This window comes from Podarcis gaigeae (assembly GCF_964106915.1).
Source record: "Podarcis gaigeae genome assembly, chromosome: 4".
Taxonomy (NCBI): domain Eukaryota; kingdom Metazoa; phylum Chordata; class Lepidosauria; order Squamata; family Lacertidae; genus Podarcis; species Podarcis gaigeae.
Window position 1 is genome coordinate 89,370 of NC_139677.1, and position 19,254 is coordinate 108,623.

Here is a 19,254-nt window from a genome sequence, read left to right on the forward strand (position 1 = left end):
TTCCAGCTACATAGAAAGAAGAATTTTGGATTTCGCTTTTGAAATCGTGTTCCGTGGTGTTAATGCTCATTAACCCAGAAATCGCAAAGTATGTGTAATGAGTCCCAAATAACACAAAACGGTCTTTTCGCTTCCATATGCGTAGAAAGAAGAGGAATAAGCTTTGATAGGGCTTATTTCAATTCGCATGGTGTTTTATGGGTGTGCACCAGAATCACCTCCAACCAAAGCAAAAAGGTGTTTTGGGTTCCATCCACTTAAAAAGAAAGAAGATAAAGCTCTGATTGGTTTTGTTGCAAATTGGTGTTTTTGGGGTTAGAATGCACATTCACCCAAAAATATCAAATGTTTCGTAACAGCCGTAATCAAGCATAGGCGTTTTGGTTCCATGTCATTAGAAAGCAGATGAAAAAGTTTGGATTGTTCTTTCCATGTTCTTTCCACCCACAAATAGCAAAGCGAAGTGTAATGAGCCTAAACCTCCCCAAAGAGCTTGTTTTGCGTTCCAGCTACATAGAAAGATGAATTTTGGATTTCGCTTATTTCAAATCGTGTTCCGTGGTGTTAATGCTCATTAACCCAGAAATCGCAAAGTATGTGTAATGAGTCCCAAATAACACAAAACGGTCTTTTCGCTTCCATATGCGTAGAAAGAAGAGGAATAAGCTTTGATAGGGCTTATTTCAATTCGCATGGTGTTTTATGGGTGTGCACTAGAATCACCTCCAACCAAAGCAAAAAGGTGTTTTGGGTTCCATCCACTTAAAAAGAAAGAAGATAAAGCTCTGATTGGTTTTGTTGCAAACTGGTGTTTTTGGGGTTAGAATGCACATTCACTCAAAAATCTCAGAGTGAAATGTTACTTAACAGCCCTAATCAAGCATAGGTGTTTTGGTTCCATGTCAATAGAAAGCGGACGAAATAGGTTGGATTGTTCTTTCCATGTTCTTTACACCCACAAATAGCAAAGCGAAGTGTAATGAGCCTAAACCTCCCCAAAGAGGTTGTTTTGCGTTCCAGCTACATAGAAAGAAGAATTTTGGATTTCGCTTTTGAAATCGTGTTCCGTGGTGTTAATGCTCATTAACCCAGAAATCGCAAAGTATGTGTAATGAGTCCCAAATAACACAAAACGGTCTTTTCGCGTCCATATGCGTAGAAAGAAGAGGAATAAGCTTTGATAGGGCTTATTTCAATTCGCATGGTGTTTTATGGGTGTGCACCAGAATCACCTCCAACCAAAGCAAAAAGGTGTTTTGGGTTCCATCCACTTAAAAAGAAAGAAGATAAGGCTCTGATTGGTTTTGTTGCAAATTGGTGTTTTTGGGGTTAGAATGCACATTCACCCAAAAATATCAAATGTTTCGTAACAGCCGTAATCAAGCATAGGCGTTTTGGTTCCATGTCATTAGAAAGCAGATGAAAAAGTTTGGATTGTTCTTTCCATGTTCTTTCCACCCACAAATAGCAAAGCGAAGTGTAATGAGCCTAAACCTCCCCAAACAGCTTGTTTTGCGTTCCAGCTACATAGAAAGATGAATTTTGGATTTCGCTTATTTCAAATCGTGTTCCGTGGTGTTAATGCTCATTAACCCAGAAATCGCAAAGTATGTGTAATGAGTCCCAAATAACACAAAACGGTCTTTTCGCTTCCATATGCGTAGAAAGAAGAGGAATAAGCTTTGATAGGGCTTATTTCAATTCGCATGGTGTTTTATGGGTGTGCACCAGAATCACCTCCAACCAAAGCAAAAAGGTGTTTTGGGTTCCATCCACTTAAAAAGAAAGAAGATAAAGCTCTGATTGGTTTTGTTGCAAACTGGTGTTTTTGGGGTTAGAATGCACATTCACTCAAAAATCTCAGAGTGAAATGTTACTTAACAGCCCTAATCAAGCATAGGTGTTTTGGTTCCATGTCAATAGAAAGCGGACGAAATAGGTTGGATTGTTCTTTCCATGTTCTTTACACCCACAAATAGCAAAGCGAAGTGTAATGAGCCTAAACCTCCCCAAAGAGGTTGTTTTGCGTTCCAGCTACAAAGAAAGAAGAATTTTGGATTTCGCTTATTTCAAATCGTGTTCCGTGGTGTTAATGCTCATTAACCCAGAAATCGCAAAGTATGTGTAATGAGTCCCAAATAACACAAAACGGTCTTTTCGCTTCCATATGCGTAGAAAGAAGAGGAATAAGCTTTGATAGGGCTTATTTCAATTCGCATGGTGTTTCATGGGTGTGCACCAGAATCACCTCCAACCAAAGCAAAAAGGTGTTTTGGGTTCCATCCACTTAAAAAGAAAGAAGATAAAGCTCTGATTGGTTTTGTTGCAAATTGGTGTTTTTGGGGTTAGAATGCACATTCACCCAAAAATCTCAGAGTGAGATGTTTCTTAACAGCCGTAATCAAGCATAGGCGTTTTGGTTCCATGTCATTAGAAAGCAGATGAAAAAGTTTGGATTGTTCTTTCCATGTTCTTTCCACCCACAAATAGCAAAGCGAAGTGTAATGAGCCTAAACCTCCCCAAACAGCTTGTTTTGCGTTCCAGCTACATAGAAAGATGAATTTTGGATTTCGCTTATTTCAAATCGTGTTCCGTGGTGTTAATGCTCATTAACCCAGAAATCGCAAAGTATGTGTAATGAGTCCCAAATAACACAAAACGGTCTTTTCGCTTCCATATGCGTAGAAAGAAGAGGAATAAGCTTTGATAGGGCTTATTTCAATTCGCATGGTGTTTTATGGGTGTGCACCAGAATCACCTCCAACCAAAGCAAAAAGGTGTTTTGGGTTCCATCCACTTAAAAAGAAAGAAGATAAAGCTCTGATTGGTTTTGTTGCAAACTGGTGTTTTTGGGGTTAGAATGCACATTCACTCAAAAATCTCAGAGTGAAATGTTACTTAACAGCCCTAATCAAGCATAGGTGTTTTGGTTCCATGTCAATAGAAAGCGGACGAAATAGGTTGGATTGTTCTTTCCATGTTCTTTACACCCACAAATAGCAAAGCGAAGTGTAATGAGCCTAAACCTCCCCAAAGAGGTTGTTTTGCGTTCCAGCTACAAAGAAAGAAGAATTTTGGATTTCACTTATTTCAAATCGTGTTCCGTGGTGTTAATGCTCATTAACCCAGAAATCGCAAAGTATGTGTAATGAGTCCCAAATAACACAAAACGGTCTTTTCGCTTCCATATGCGTAGAAAGAAGAGGAATAAGCTTTGATAGGGCTTATTTCAATTCGCATGGTGTTTCATGGGTGTGCACCAGAATCACCTCCAACCAAAGCAAAAAGGTGTTTTGGGTTCCATCCACTTAAAAAGAAAGAAGATAAAGCTCTGATTGGTTTTGTTGCAAATTGGTGTTTTTGGGGTTAGAATGCACATTCACCCAAAAATCTCAGAGTGAGATGTTTCTTAACAGCCGTAATCAAGCATAGGCGTTTTGGTTCCATGTCATTAGAAAGCAGATGAAAAAGTTTGGATTGTTCTTTCCATGTTCTTTCCACCCACAAATAGCAAAGCGAAGTGTAATGAGCCTAAACCTCCCCAAACAGCTTGTTTTGCGTTCCAGCTACATAGAAAGATGAATTTTGGATTTCGCTTATTTCAAATCGTGTTCCGTGGTGTTAATGCTCATTAACCCAGAAATCGCAAAGTATGTGTAATGAGTCCCAAATAACACAAAACGGTCTTTTCGCTTCCATATGCGTAGAAAGAAGAGGAATAAGCTTTGATAGGGCTTATTTCAATTCGCATGGTGTTTTATGGGTGTGCACTAGAATCACCTCCAACCAAAGCAAAAAGGTGTTTTGGGTTCCATCCACTTAAAAAGAAAGAAGATAAAGCTCTGATTGGTTTTGTTGCAAACTGGTGTTTTTGGGGTTAGAATGCACATTCACTCAAAAATCTCAGAGTGAAATGTTACTTAACAGCCCTAATCAAGCATAGGTGTTTTGGTTCCATGTCAATAGAAAGCGGACGAAATAGGTTGGATTGTTCTTTCCATGTTCTTTACACCCACAAATAGCAAAGCGAAGTGTAATGAGCCTAAACCTCCCCAAAGAGGTTGTTTTGCGTTCCAGCTACATAGAAAGAAGAATTTTGGATTTCGCTTTTGAAATCGTGTTCCGTGGTGTTAATGCTCATTAACCCAGAAATCGCAAAGTATGTGTAATGAGTCCCAAATAACACAAAACGGTCTTTTCGCTTCCATATGCGTAGAAAGAAGAGGAATAAGCTTTGATAGGGCTTATTTCAATTCACATGGTGTTTTATGGGTGTGCACCAGAATCACCTCCAACCAAAGCAAAAAGGTGTTTTGGGTTCCATCCACTTAAAAAGAAAGAAGATAAAGCTCTGATTGGTTTTGTTGCAAATTGGTGTTTTTGGGGTTAGAATGCACATTCACCCAAAAATATCAAATGTTTCGTAACAGCCGTAATCAAGCATAGGCGTTTTGGTTCCATGTCATTAGAAAGCAGATGAAAAAGTTTGGATTGTTCTTTCCATGTTCTTTCCACCCACAAATAGCAAAGCGAAGTGTAATGAGCCTAAACCTCCCCAAAGAGCTTGTTTTGCGTTCCAGCTACATAGAAAGATGAATTTTGGATTTCGCTTATTTCAAATCGTGTTCCGTGGTGTTAATGCTCATTAACCCAGAAATCGCAAAGTATGTGTAATGAGTCCCAAATAACACAAAACGGTCTTTTCGCTTCCATATGCGTAGAAAGAAGAGGAATAAGCTTTGATAGGGCTTATTTCAATTCGCATGGTGTTTTATGGGTGTGCACTAGAATCACCTCCAACCAAAGCAAAAAGGTGTTTTGGGTTCCATCCACTTAAAAAGAAAGAAGATAAAGCTCTGATTGGTTTTGTTGCAAACTGGTGTTTTTGGGGTTAGAATGCACATTCACTCAAAAATCTCAGAGTGAAATGTTACTTAACAGCCCTAATCAAGCATAGGTGTTTTGGTTCCATGTCAATAGAAAGCGGACGAAATAGGTTGGATTGTTCTTTCCATGTTCTTTACACCCACAAATAGCAAAGCGAAGTGTAATGAGCCTAAACCTCCCCAAAGAGGTTGTTTTGCGTTCCAGCTACATAGAAAGAAGAATTTTGGATTTCGCTTTTGAAATCGTGTTCCGTGGTGTTAATGCTCATTAACCCAGAAATCGCAAAGTATGTGTAATGAGTCCCAAATAACACAAAACGGTCTTTTCGCGTCCATATGCGTAGAAAGAAGAGGAATAAGCTTTGATAGGGCTTATTTCAATTCGCATGGTGTTTTATGGGTGTGCACCAGAATCACCTCCAACCAAAGCAAAAAGGTGTTTTGGGTTCCATCCACTTAAAAAGAAAGAAGATAAGGCTCTGATTGGTTTTGTTGCAAATTGGTGTTTTTGGGGTTAGAATGCACATTCACCCAAAAATATCAAATGTTTCGTAACAGCCGTAATCAAGCATAGGCGTTTTGGTTCCATGTCATTAGAAAGCAGATGAAAAAGTTTGGATTGTTCTTTCCATGTTCTTTCCACCCACAAATAGCAAAGCGAAGTGTAATGAGCCTAAACCTCCCCAAACAGCTTGTTTTGCGTTCCAGCTACATAGAAAGATGAATTTTGGATTTCGCTTATTTCAAATCGTGTTCCGTGGTGTTAATGCTCATTAACCCAGAAATCGCAAAGTATGTGTAATGAGTCCCAAATAACACAAAACGGTCTTTTCGCTTCCATATGCGTAGAAAGAAGAGGAATAAGCTTTGATAGGGCTTATTTCAATTCGCATGGTGTTTTATGGGTGTGCACCAGAATCACCTCCAACCAAAGCAAAAAGGTGTTTTGGGTTCCATCCACTTAAAAAGAAAGAAGATAAAGCTCTGATTGGTTTTGTTGCAAACTGGTGTTTTTGGGGTTAGAATGCACATTCACTCAAAAATCTCAGAGTGAAATGTTACTTAACAGCCCTAATCAAGCATAGGTGTTTTGGTTCCATGTCAATAGAAAGCGGACGAAATAGGTTGGATTGTTCTTTCCATGTTCTTTACACCCACAAATAGCAAAGCGAAGTGTAATGAGCCTAAACCTCCCCAAAGAGGTTGTTTTGCGTTCCAGCTACAAAGAAAGAAGAATTTTGGATTTCGCTTATTTCAAATCGTGTTCCGTGGTGTTAATGCTCATTAACCCAGAAATCGCAAAGTATGTGTAATGAGTCCCAAATAACACAAAACGGTCTTTTCGCTTCCATATGCGTAGAAAGAAGAGGAATAAGCTTTGATAGGGCTTATTTCAATTCGCATGGTGTTTCATGGGTGTGCACCAGAATCACCTCCAACCAAAGCAAAAAGGTGTTTTGGGTTCCATCCACTTAAAAAGAAAGAAGATAAATCTCTGATTGGTTTTGTTGCAAATTGGTGTTTTTGGGGTTAGAATGCACATTCACCCAAAAATCTCAGAGTGAGATGTTTCTTAACAGCCGTAATCAAGCATAGGCGTTTTGGTTCCATGTCATTAGAAAGCAGATGAAAAAGTTTGGATTGTTCTTTCCATGTTCTTTCCACCCACAAATAGCAAAGCGAAGTGTAATGAGCCTAAACCTCCCCAAACAGCTTGTTTTGCGTTCCAGCTACATAGAAAGATGAATTTTGGATTTCGCTTATTTCAAATCGTGTTCCGTGGTGTTAATGCTCATTAACCCAGAAATCGCAAAGTATGTGTAATGAGTCCCAAATAACACAAAACGGTCTTTTCGCTTCCATATGCGTAGAAAGAAGAGGAATAAGCTTTGATAGGGCTTATTTCAATTCGCATGGTGTTTTATGGGTGTGCACTAGAATCACCTCCAACCAAAGCAAAAAGGTGTTTTGGGTTCCATCCACTTAAAAAGAAAGAAGATAAAGCTCTGATTGGTTTTGTTGCAAACTGGTGTTTTTGGGGTTAGAATGCACATTCACTCAAAAATCTCAGAGTGAAATGTTACTTAACAGCCCTAATCAAGCATAGGTGTTTTGGTTCCATGTCAATAGAAAGCGGACGAAATAGGTTGGATTGTTCTTTCCATGTTCTTTACACCCACAAATAGCAAAGCGAAGTGTAATGAGCCTAAACCTCCCCAAAGAGGTTGTTTTGCGTTCCAGCTACATAGAAAGAAGAATTTTGGATTTCGCTTTTGAAATCGTGTTCCGTGGTGTTAATGCTCATTAACCCAGAAATCGCAAAGTATGTGTAATGAGTCCCAAATAACACAAAACGGTCTTTTCGCTTCCATATGCGTAGAAAGAAGAGGAATAAGCTTTGATAGGGCTTATTTCAATTCGCATGGTGTTTTATGGGTGTGCACCAGAATCACCTCCAACCAAAGCAAAAAGGTGTTTTGGGTTCCATCCACTTAAAAAGAAAGAAGATAAAGCTCTGATTGGTTTTGTTGCAAATTGGTGTTTTTGGGGTTAGAATGCACATTCACCCAAAAATATCAAATGTTTCGTAACAGCCGTAATCAAGCATAGGCGTTTTGGTTCCATGTCATTAGAAAGCAGATGAAAAAGTTTGGATTGTTCTTTCCATGTTCTTTCCACCCACAAATAGCAAAGCGAAGTGTAATGAGCCTAAACCTCCCCAAACAGCTTGTTTTGCGTTCCAGCTACATAGAAAGATGAATTTTGGATTTCGCTTATTTCAAATCGTGTTCCGTGGTGTTAATGCTCATTAACCCAGAAATCGCAAAGTATGTGTAATGAGTCCCAAATAACACAAAACGGTCTTTTCGCTTCCATATGCGTAGAAAGAAGAGGAATAAGCTTTGATAGGGCTTATTTCAATTCGCATGGTGTTTTATGGGTGTGCACCAGAATCACCTCCAACCAAAGCAAAAAGGTGTTTTGGGTTCCATCCACTTAAAAAGAAAGAAGATAAAGCTCTGATTGGTTTTGTTGCAAACTGGTGTTTTTGGGGTTAGAATGCACATTCACTCAAAAATCTCAGAGTGAAATGTTACTTAACAGCCCTAATCAAGCATAGGTGTTTTGGTTCCATGTCAATAGAAAGCGGACGAAATAGGTTGGATTGTTCTTTCCATGTTCTTTACACCCACAAATAGCAAAGCGAAGTGTAATGAGCCTAAACCTCCCCAAAGAGGTTGTTTTGCGTTCCAGCTACATAGAAAGAAGAATTTTGGATTTCGCTTTTGAAATCGTGTTCCGTGGTGTTAATGCTCATTAACCCAGAAATCGCAAAGTATGTGTAATGAGTCCCAAATAACACAAAACGGTCTTTTCGCGTCCATATGCGTAGAAAGAAGAGGAATAAGCTTTGATAGGGCTTATTTCAATTCGCATGGTGTTTTATGGGTGTGCACCAGAATCACCTCCAACCAAAGCAAAAAGGTGTTTTGGGTTCCATCCACTTAAAAAGAAAGAAGATAAAGCTCTGATTGGTTTTGTTGCAAATTGGTGTTTTTGGGGTTAGAATGCACATTCACCCAAAAATATCAAATGTTTCGTAACAGCCGTAATCAAGCATAGGCGTTTTGGTTCCATGTCATTAGAAAGCAGATGAAAAAGTTTGGATTGTTCTTTCCATGTTCTTTCCACCCACAAATAGCAAAGCGAAGTGTAATGAGCCTAAACCTCCCCAAACAGCTTGTTTTGCGTTCCAGCTACATAGAAAGATGAATTTTGGATTTCGCTTATTTCAAATCGTGTTCCGTGGTGTTAATGCTCATTAACCCAGAAATCGCAAAGTATGTGTAATGAGTCCCAAATAACACAAAACGGTCTTTTCGCTTCCATATGTGTAGAAAGAAGAGGAATAAGCTTTGATAGGGCTTATTTCAATTCGCATGGTGTTTTATGGGTGTGCACCAGAATCACCTCCAACCAAAGCAAAAAGGTGTTTTGGGTTCCATCCACTTAAAAAGAAAGAAGATAAAGCTCTGATTGGTTTTGTTGCAAACTGGTGTTTTTGGGGTTAGAATGCACATTCACTCAAAAATCTCAGAGTGAAATGTTACTTAACAGCCCTAATCAAGCATAGGTGTTTTGGTTCCATGTCAATAGAAAGCGGACGAAATAGGTTGGATTGTTCTTTCCATGTTCTTTACACCCACAAATAGCAAAGCGAAGTGTAATGAGCCTAAACCTCCCCAAAGAGGTTGTTTTGCGTTCCAGCTAGAAAGAAAGAAGAATTTTGGATTTCGCTTTTGAAATCGTGTTCCGTGGTGTTAATGCTCATTAACCCAGAAATCGCAAAGTATGTGTAATGAGTCCCAAATAACACAAAACGGTCTTTTCGCTTCCATATGCGTAGAAAGAAGAGGAATAAGCTTTGATAGGGCTTATTTCAATTCGCATGGTGTTTTATGGGTGTGCACCAGAATCACCTCCAACCAAAGCAAAAAGGTGTTTTGGGTTCCATCCACTTAAAAAGAAAGAAGATAAAGCTCTGATTGGTTTTGTTGCAAACTGGTGTTTTTGGGGTTAGAATGCACATTCACTCAAAAATCTCAGAGTGAAATGTTACTTAACAGCCCTAATCAAGCATAGGTGTTTTGGTTCCATGTCAATAGAAAGCGGACGAAATAGGTTGGATTGTTCTTTCCATGTTCTTTACACCCACAAATAGCAAAGCGAAGTGTAATGAGCCTAAACCTCCCCAAACAGCTTGTTTTGCGTTCCAGCTACAAAGAAAGAAGAATTTTGGATTTCGCTTATTTCAAATCGTGTTCCGTGGTGTTAATGCTCATTAACCCAGAAATCGCAAAGTATGTGTAATGAGTCCCAAATAACACAAAACGGTCTTTTCGCTTCCATATGCGTAGAAAGAAGAGGAATAAGCTTTGATAGGGCTTATTTCAATTCGCATGGTGTTTCATGGGTGTGCACCAGAATCACCTCCAACCAAAGCAAAAAGGTGTTTTGGGTTCCATCCACTTAAAAAGAAAGAAGATAAAGCTCTGATTGGTTTTGTTGCAAATTGGTGTTTTTGGGGTTAGAATGCACATTCACCCAAAAATCTCAGAGTGAGATGTTTCTTAACAGCCGTAATCAAGCATAGGCGTTTTGGTTCCATGTCATTAGAAAGCAGATGAAAAAGTTTGGATTGTTCTTTCCATGTTCTTTCCACCCACAAATAGCAAAGCGAAGTGTAATGAGCCTAAACCTCCCCAAACAGCTTGTTTTGCGTTCCAGCTACATAGAAAGATGAATTTTGGATTTCGCTTATTTCAAATCGTGTTCCGTGGTGTTAATGCTCATTAACCCAGAAATCGCAAAGTATGTGTAATGAGTCCCAAATAACACAAAACGGTCTTTTCGCTTCCATATGCGTAGAAAGAAGAGGAATAAGCTTTGATAGGGCTTATTTCAATTCGCATGGTGTTTTATGGGTGTGCACCAGAATAACCTCCAACCAAAGCAAAAAGGTGTTTTGGGTTCCATCCACTTAAAAAGAAAGAAGATAAAGCTCTGATTGGTTTTGTTGCAAACTGGTGTTTTTGGGGTTAGAATGCACATTCACTCAAAAATCTCAGAGTGAAATGTTACTTAACAGCCCTAATCAAGCATAGGTGTTTTGGTTCCATGTCAATAGAAAGCGGACGAAATAGGTTGGATTGTTCTTTCCATGTTCTTTACACCCACAAATAGCAAAGCGAAGTGTAATGAGCCTAAACCTCCCCAAAGAGGTTGTTTTGCGTTCCAGCTAGAAAGAAAGAAGAATTTTGGATTTCGCTTTTGAAATCGTGTTCCGTGGTGTTAATGCTCATTAACCCAGAAATCGCAAAGTATGTGTAATGAGTCCCAAATAACACAAAACGGTCTTTTCGCTTCCATATGCGTAGAAAGAAGAGGAATAAGCTTTGATAGGGCTTATTTCAATTCGCATGGTGTTTTATGGGTGTGCACCAGAATCACCTCCAACCAAAGCAAAAAGGTGTTTTGGGTTCCATCCACTTAAAAAGAAAGAAGATAAAGCTCTGATTGGTTTTGTTGCAAACTGGTGTTTTTGGGGTTAGAATGCACATTCACTCAAAAATCTCAGAGTGAAATGTTACTTAACAGCCCTAATCAAGCATAGGTGTTTTGGTTCCATGTCAATAGAAAGCGGACGAAATAGGTTGGATTGTTCTTTCCATGTTCTTTACACCCACAAATAGCAAAGCGAAGTGTAATGAGCCTAAACCTCCCCAAACAGCTTGTTTTGCGTTCCAGCTACAAAGAAAGAAGAATTTTGGATTTCGCTTATTTCAAATCGTGTTCCGTGGTGTTAATGCTCATTAACCCAGAAATCGCAAAGTATGTGTAATGAGTCCCAAATAACACAAAACGGTCTTTTCGCTTCCATATGCGTAGAAAGAAGAGGAATAAGCTTTGATAGGGCTTATTTCAATTCGCATGGTGTTTCATGGGTGTGCACCAGAATCACCTCCAACCAAAGCAAAAAGGTGTTTTGGGTTCCATCCACTTAAAAAGAAAGAAGATAAAGCTCTGATTGGTTTTGTTGCAAATTGGTGTTTTTGGGGTTAGAATGCACATTCACCCAAAAATCTCAGAGTGAGATGTTTCTTAACAGCCGTAATCAAGCATAGGCGTTTTGGTTCCATGTCATTAGAAAGCAGATGAAAAAGTTTGGATTGTTCTTTCCATGTTCTTTCCACCCACAAATAGCAAAGCGAAGTGTAATGAGCCTAAACCTCCCCAAACAGCTTGTTTTGCGTTCCAGCTACATAGAAAGATGAATTTTGGATTTCGCTTATTTCAAATCGTGTTCCGTGGTGTTAATGCTCATTAACCCAGAAATCGCAAAGTATGTGTAATGAGTCCCAAATAACACAAAACGGTCTTTTCGCTTCCATATGCGTAGAAAGAAGAGGAATAAGCTTTGATAGGGCTTATTTCAATTCGCATGGTGTTTTATGGGTGTGCACCAGAATAACCTCCAACCAAAGCAAAAAGGTGTTTTGGGTTCCATCCACTTAAAAAGAAAGAAGATAAAGCTCTGATTGGTTTTGTTGCAAACTGGTGTTTTTGGGGTTAGAATGCACATTCACTCAAAAATCTCAGAGTGAAATGTTACTTAACAGCCCTAATCAAGCATAGGTGTTTTGGTTCCATGTCAATAGAAAGCGGACGAAATAGGTTGGATTGTTCTTTCCATGTTCTTTACACCCACAAATAGCAAAGCGAAGTGTAATGAGCCTAAACCTCCCCAAAGAGGTTGTTTTGCGTTCCAGCTACAAAGAAAGAAGAATTTTGGATTTCGCTTTTGAAATCGTGTTCCGTGGTGTTAATGCTCATTAACCCAGAAATCGCAAAGTATGTGTAATGAGTCCCAAATAACACAAAACGGTCTTTTCGCTTCCATATGCGTAGAAAGAAGAGGAATAAGCTTTGATAGGGCTTATTTCAATTCGCATGGTGTTTTATGGGTGTGCACCAGAATCACCTCCAACCAAAGCAAAAAGGTGTTTTGGGTTCCATCCACTTAAAAAGAAAGAAGATAAAGCTCTGATTGGTTTTGTTGCAAACTGGTGTTTTTGGGGTTAGAATGCACATTCACTCAAAAATCTCAGAGTGAAATGTTACTTAACAGCCCTAATCAAGCATAGGTGTTTTGGTTCCATGTCAATAGAAAGCGGACGAAATAGGTTGGATTGTTCTTTCCATGTTCTTTACACCCACAAATAGCAAAGCGAAGTGTAATGAGCCTAAACCTCCCCAAAGAGGTTGTTTTGCGTTCCAGCTACAAAGAAAGAAGAATTTTGGATTTCGCTTATTTCAAATCGTGTTCCGTGGTGTTAATGCTCATTAACCCAGAAATCGCAAAGTATGTTTAATGAGTCCCAAATAACACAAAACGGTCTTTTCGCTTCCATATGCGTAGAAAGAAGAGGAATAAGCTTTGATAGGGCTTATTTCAATTCGCATGGTGTTTCATGGGTGTGCACCAGAATCACCTCCAACCAAAGCAAAAAGGTGTTTTGGGTTCCATCCACTTAAAAAGAAAGAAGATAAAGCTCTGATTGGTTTTGTTGCAAATTGGTGTTTTTGGGGTTAGAATGCACATTCACCCAAAAATCTCAGAGTGAGATGTTTCTTAACAGCCGTAATCAAGCATAGGCGTTTTGGTTCCATGTCATTAGAAAGCAGATGAAAAAGTTTGGATTGTTCTTTCCATGTTCTTTCCACCCACAAATAGCAAAGCGAAGTGTAATGAGCCTAAACCTCCCCAAACAGCTTGTTTTGCGTTCCAGCTACATAGAAAGATGAATTTTGGATTTCGCTTATTTCAAATCGTGTTCCGTGGTGTTAATGCTCATTAACCCAGAAATCGCAAAGTATGTGTAATGAGTCCCAAATAACACAAAACGGTCTTTTCGCTTCCATATGCGTAGAAAGAAGAGGAATAAGCTTTGATAGGGCTTATTTCAATTCGCATGGTGTTTTATGGGTGTGCACCAGAATCACCTCCAACCAAAGCAAAAAGGTGTTTTGGGTTCCATCCACTTAAAAAGAAAGAAGATAAAGCTCTGATTGGTTTTGTTGCAAATTGGTGTTTTTGGGGTTAGAATGCACATTCACCCAAAAATCTCAGAGTGAGATGTTTCTTAACAGCCGTAATCAAGCATAGGCGTTTTGGTTCCATGTCATTAGAAAGCAGATGAAAAAGTTTGGATTGTTCTTTCCATGTTCTTTCCACCCACAAATAGCAAAGCGAAGTGTAATGAGCCTAAACCTCCCCAAACAGCTTGTTTTGCGTTCCAGCTACATAGAAAGATGAATTTTGGATTTCGCTTATTTCAAATCGTGTTCCGTGGTGTTAATGCTCATTAACCCAGAAATCGCAAAGTATGTGTAATGAGTCCCAAATAACACAAAACGGTCTTTTCGCTTCCATATGCGTAGAAAGAAGAGGAATAAGCTTTGATAGGGCTTATTTCAATTCGCATGGTGTTTTATGGGTGTGCACCAGAATCACCTCCAACCAAAGCAAAAAGGTGTTTTGGGTTCCATCCACTTAAAAAGAAAGAAGATAAAGCTCTGATTGGTTTTGTTGCAAACTGGTGTTTTTGGGGTTAGAATGCACATTCACTCAAAAATCTCAGAGTGAAATGTTACTTAACAGCCCTAATCAAGCATAGGTGTTTTGGTTCCATGTCAATAGAAAGCGGACGAAATAGGTTGGATTGTTCTTTCCATGTTCTTTACACCCACAAATAGCAAAGCGAAGTGTAATGAGCCTAAACCTCCCCAAACAGCTTGTTTTGCGTTCCAGCTACATAGAAAGATGAATTTTGGATTTCGCTTATTTCAAATCGTGTTCCGTGGTGTTAATGCTCATTAACCCAGAAATCGCAAAGTATGTGTAATGAGTCCCAAATAACACAAAACGGTCTTTTCGCTTCCATATGCGTAGAAAGAAGAGGAATAAGCTTTGATAGGGCTTATTTCAATTCGCATGGTGTTTTATGGGTGTACACCAGAATCACCTCCAACAAAAGCAAAAAGGTGTTTTCGGTTTCATCCACTTAAAAAGAAAGAAGATAAAGCTCTGATTGGTTTGTTGCAAATTGGTGTTTTTGGGGTTAGAATGCACATTCACCCAAAAATCTCAGTGAAATGTTTCTAACAGCCCTAATAAAGCATAGGTGTTTTGGTTCCATGTCAATAGAAAGCGGACGAAATAGGTTGGATTGTTCTTTCCATGTTCTTTACACCCACAAATAGCAAAGCGAAGTGTAATGAGCCTAAACCTCCCCAAAGAGGTTGTTTTGCGTTCCAGCTACATAGAAAGAATTTTGGATTTCGCTTTTGAAATCGTGTTCCGTGGTGTTAATGCTCATTAACCCAGAAATCGCAAAGTATGTGTAATGAGTCCCAAATAACACAAAACGGTCTTTTCGCTTCCATATGCGTAGAAAGAAGAGGAATAAGCTTTGATAGGGCTTATTTCAATTCGCATGGTGTTTTATGGGTGTGCACCAGAATAACCTCCAACCAAAGCAAAAAGGTGTTTTGGGTTCCATCCACTTAAAAAGAAAGAAGATAAAGCTCTGATTGGTTTTGTTGCAAACTGGTGTTTTTGGGGTTAGAATGCACATTCACTCAAAAATCTCAGAGTGAAATGTTACTTAACAGCCCTAATCAAGCATAGGTGTTTTGGTTCCATGTCAATAGAAAGCGGACGAAATAGGTTGGATTGTTCTTTCCATGTTCTTTACACCCACAAATAGCAAAGCGAAGTGTAATGAGCCTAAACCTCCCCAAAGAGGTTGTTTTGCGTTCCAGCTACAAAGAAAGAAGAATTTTGGATTTCGCTTTTGAAATCGTGTTCCGTGGTGTTAATGCTCATTAACCCAGAAATCGCAAAGTATGTGTAATGAGTCCCAAATAACACAAAACGGTCTTTTCGCTTCCATATGCGTAGAAAGAAGAGGAATAAGCTTTGATAGGGCTTATTTCAATTCGCATGGTGTTTTATGGGTGTGCACCAGAATCACCTCCAACCAAAGCAAAAAGGTGTTTTGGGTTCCATCCACTTAAAAAGAAAGAAGATAAAGCTCTGATTGGTTTTGTTGCAAACTGGTGTTTTTGGGGTTAGAATGCACATTCACTCAAAAATCTCAGAGTGAAATGTTACTTAACAGCCCTAATCAAGCATAGGTGTTTTGGTTCCATGTCAATAGAAAGCGGACGAAATAGGTTGGATTGTTCTTTCCATGTTCTTTACACCCACAAATAGCAAAGCGAAGTGTAATGAGCCTAAACCTCCCCAAAGAGGTTGTTTTGCGTTCCAGCTACAAAGAAAGAAGAATTTTGGATTTCGCTTATTTCAAATCGTGTTCCGTGGTGTTAATGCTCATTAACCCAGAAATCGCAAAGTATGTTTAATGAGTCCCAAATAACACAAAACGGTCTTTTCGCTTCCATATGCGTAGAAAGAAGAGGAATAAGCTTTGATAGGGCTTATTTCAATTCGCATGGTGTTTCATGGGTGTGCACCAGAATCACCTCCAACCAAAGCAAAAAGGTGTTTTGGGTTCCATCCACTTAAAAAGAAAGAAGATAAAGCTCTGATTGGTTTTGTTGCAAATTGGTGTTTTTGGGGTTAGAATGCACATTCACCCAAAAATCTCAGAGTGAGATGTTTCTTAACAGCCGTAATCAAGCATAGGCGTTTTGGTTCCATGTCATTAGAAAGCAGATGAAAAAGTTTGGATTGTTCTTTCCATGTTCTTTCCACCCACAAATAGCAAAGCGAAGTGTAATGAGCCTAAACCTCCCCAAACAGCTTGTTTTGCGTTCCAGCTACATAGAAAGATGAATTTTGGATTTCGCTTATTTCAAATCGTGTTCCGTGGTGTTAATGCTCATTAACCCAGAAATCGCAAAGTATGTGTAATGAGTCCCAAATAACACAAAACGGTCTTTTCGCTTCCATATGCGTAGAAAGAAGAGGAATAAGCTTTGATAGGGCTTATTTCAATTCGCATGGTGTTTTATGGGTGTGCACCAGAATCACCTCCAACCAAAGCAAAAAGGTGTTTTGGGTTCCATCCACTTAAAAAGAAAGAAGATAAAGCTCTGATTGGTTTTGTTGCAAATTGGTGTTTTTGGGGTTAGAATGCACATTCACCCAAAAATCTCAGAGTGAGATGTTTCTTAACAGCCGTAATCAAGCATAGGCGTTTTGGTTCCATGTCATTAGAAAGCAGATGAAAAAGTTTGGATTGTTCTTTCCATGTTCTTTCCACCCACAAATAGCAAAGCGAAGTGTAATGAGCCTAAACCTCCCCAAACAGCTTGTTTTGCGTTCCAGCTACATAGAAAGATGAATTTTGGATTTCGCTTATTTCAAATCGTGTTCCGTGGTGTTAATGCTCATTAACCCAGAAATCGCAAAGTATGTGTAATGAGTCCCAAATAACACAAAACGGTCTTTTCGCTTCCATATGCGTAGAAAGAAGAGGAATAAGCTTTGATAGGGCTTATTTCAATTCGCATGGTGTTTTATGGGTGTGCACCAGAATCACCTCCAACCAAAGCAAAAAGGTGTTTTGGGTTCCATCCACTTAAAAAGAAAGAAGATAAAGCTCTGATTGGTTTTGTTGCAAACTGGTGTTTTTGGGGTTAGAATGCACATTCACTCAAAAATCTCAGAGTGAAATGTTACTTAACAGCCCTAATCAAGCATAGGTGTTTTGGTTCCATGTCAATAGAAAGCGGACGAAATAGGTTGGATTGTTCTTTCCATGTTCTTTACACCCACAAATAGCAAAGCGAAGTGTAATGAGCCTAAACCTCCCCAAACAGCTTGTTTTGCGTTCCAGCTACATAGAAAGATGAATTTTGGATTTCGCTTATTTCAAATCGTGTTCCGTGGTGTTAATGCTCATTAACCCAGAAATCGCAAAGTATGTGTAATGAGTCCCAAATAACACAAAACGGTCTTTTCGCTTCCATATGCGTAGAAAGAAGAGGAATAAGCTTTGATAGGGCTTATTTCAATTCGCATGGTGTTTTATGGGTGTACACCAGAATCACCTCCAACAAAAGCAAAAAGGTGTTTTCGGTTTCATCCACTTAAAAAGAAAGAAGATAAAGCTCTGATTGGTTTGTTGCAAATTGGTGTTTTTGGGGTTAGAATGCACATTCACCCAAAAATCTCAGTGAAATGTTTCTAACAGCCCTAATAAAGCATAGGTGTTTTGGTTCCATGTCAATAGAAAGCGGACGAAATAGGTTGGATTGTTCTTTCCATGTTCTTTACACCCACAAATAGCAAAGCGAAGTGTAATGAGCCTAAACCTCCCCAAAGAGGTTGTTTTGCGTTCCAGCTACATAGAAAGAATTTTGGATTTCGCTTTTGAAATCGTGTTCCGTGGTGTTAATGCTCATTAACCCAGAAATCGCAAAGTATGTGTAATGAGTCCCAAATAACACAAAACGGTCTTTTCGCTTCCATATGCGTAGAAAGAAGACGAATAAGCTTTGATAGGGCTTATTTCAATTCGCATGGTGTTTCATGGGTGTGCACCAGAATCACCTCCAACCAAAGCAAAAAGGTGTTTTGGGTTCCATCCACTTAAAAAGAAAGAAGATAAAGCTCTGATTGGTTTTGTTGCAAATTGGTGTTTTTGGGGTTAGAATGCACATTCACCCAAAAATATCAAATGTTTCGTAACAGCCGTAATCAAGCATAGGCGTTTTGGTTCCATGTCATTAGAAAGCAGATGAAAAAGTTTGGATTGTTCTTTCCATGTTCTTTCCACCCACAAATAGCAAAGCGAAGTGTAATGAGCCTAAACCTCCCCAAACAGCTTGTTTTGCGTTCCAGCTACATAGAAAGATGAATTTTGGATTTCGCTTATTTCAAATCGTGTTCCGTGGTGTTAATGCTCATTAACCCAGAAATCGCAAAGTATGTGTAATGAGTCCCAAATAACACAAAACGGTCTTTTCGCTTCCATATGTGTAGAAAGAAGAGGAATAAGCTTTGATAGGGCTTATTTCAATTCGCATGGTGTTTTATGGGTGTGCACCAGAATCACCTCCAACCAAAGCAAAAAGGTGTTTTGGGTTCCATCCACTTAAAAAGAAAGAAGATAAAGCTCTGATTGGTTTTGTTGCAAACTGGTGTTTTTGGGGTTAGAATGCACATTCACTCAAAAATCTCAGAGTGAAATGTTACTTAACAGCCCTAATCAAGCATAGGTGTTTTGGTTCCATGTCAATAGAAAGCGGACGAAATAGGTTGGATTGTTCTTTCCATGTTCTTTACACCCACAAATAGCAAAGCGAAGTGTAATGAGCCTAAACCTCCCCAAACAGCTTGTTTTGCGTTCCAGCTACATAGAAAGATGAATTTTGGATTTCGCTTTTGAAATCGTGTTCCGTGGTGTTAATGCTCATTAACCCAGAAATCGCAAAGTATGTGTAATGAGTCCCAAATAACACAAAACGGTCTTTTCGCTTCCATATGCGTAGAAAGAAGAGGAATAAGCTTTGATAGGGCTTATTTCAATTCGCATGGTGTTTTATGGGTGTGCACCAGAATCACCTCCAACCAAAGCAAAAAGGTGTTTTGGGTTCCATCCACTTAAAAAGAAAGAAGATAAAGCTCTGATTGGTTTTGTTGCAAACTGGTGTTTTTGGGGTTAGAATGCACATTCACTCAAAAATCTCAGAGTGAAATGTTACTTAACAGCCCTAATCAAGCATAGGTGTTTTGGTTCCATGTCAATAGAAAGCGGACGAAATAGGTTGGAT